Raw genomic sequence first — 983 nt, forward strand, 5'->3', positions numbered from 1 at the left:
ATGTTAGCTATTTTGCTGCCTATGGAGTCTTGTAGGATTTTTATGGTTTTCCATCTTACATTCAAGTCCTTTAGGCATTTTGAGTTTGTTTTTGTGTATGGTGTGAGTTGGTAGTCTAGTTTCTTTTTTTTTTTTTGCAAGTATATGTCCAAATTTCTCAGCACCATCAATTAAAGAGACTGTTTTGACTCCATTGTATGTTCTTGCCTCTTTTGTCAAATATGAATTGAGCATAATGTCTTCAGTCAATTTCTGGGTGATCTGTTCTATTCCATTGATATATATGTCTGTTCTTGTGCCAGTACCAGGCAGTTTTAAGAACGATGGCTTGGTAATATAGCTTGATGTTTAGTAATGTGATCCCTCCAACTTTGTTCTTCTTTCTCAGGATTGCTGTGGCTATTTGAGGTCTTTTTTTTATTCCAGATGAATTTTTGGAGAGCTTGTCCTAGATCTTTGAAATATGCCATTGATATTTTAATGGGGAGTTCACTGAATCTATGGATTGCTTTGAGTAGTATGGACATTTTAGTAATGTTGATTCAACCAATCCATGAAAATGGTATGTTCTTCCAATTGTTTATGTATTCTTCTATGTCTTTTTTCAATGTCCTGAAGTTTTCTGTGTATAGGTCTTTTATGTCCTTAGTTAAGTTTATTCCTAGGTATCTTAATTTTTTTGGTGTTATGGTGAATGGGATTGTTTTTTTTTTTCATTTCTCTTTTTGGTTTCCTAATTGGTATATAAAAAGGCAATCAATTTCTGGATGTTAATATTGTATCCTGCTACATTGCCAAATTCATTTATTAGGTCTAGTAGTTTTTTTGATGGTGTGTCTGGGATTTTCTATGTATAGTATCATGTCTTCTGCAAATAAGGACATTTTTACTTCTTCTTTTCTAATTTGGATGCCTTTTATTTCTTCTTCTTGTCTGATTGCTATGGCTTGTACTTCCAGTACTATATCGAACAGGAGCAGTGA

This window comes from Myotis davidii, unplaced genomic scaffold, assembly GCF_000327345.1.
Source record: "Myotis davidii unplaced genomic scaffold, ASM32734v1 scaffold911, whole genome shotgun sequence".
Classification (NCBI taxonomy): domain Eukaryota; kingdom Metazoa; phylum Chordata; class Mammalia; order Chiroptera; family Vespertilionidae; genus Myotis; species Myotis davidii.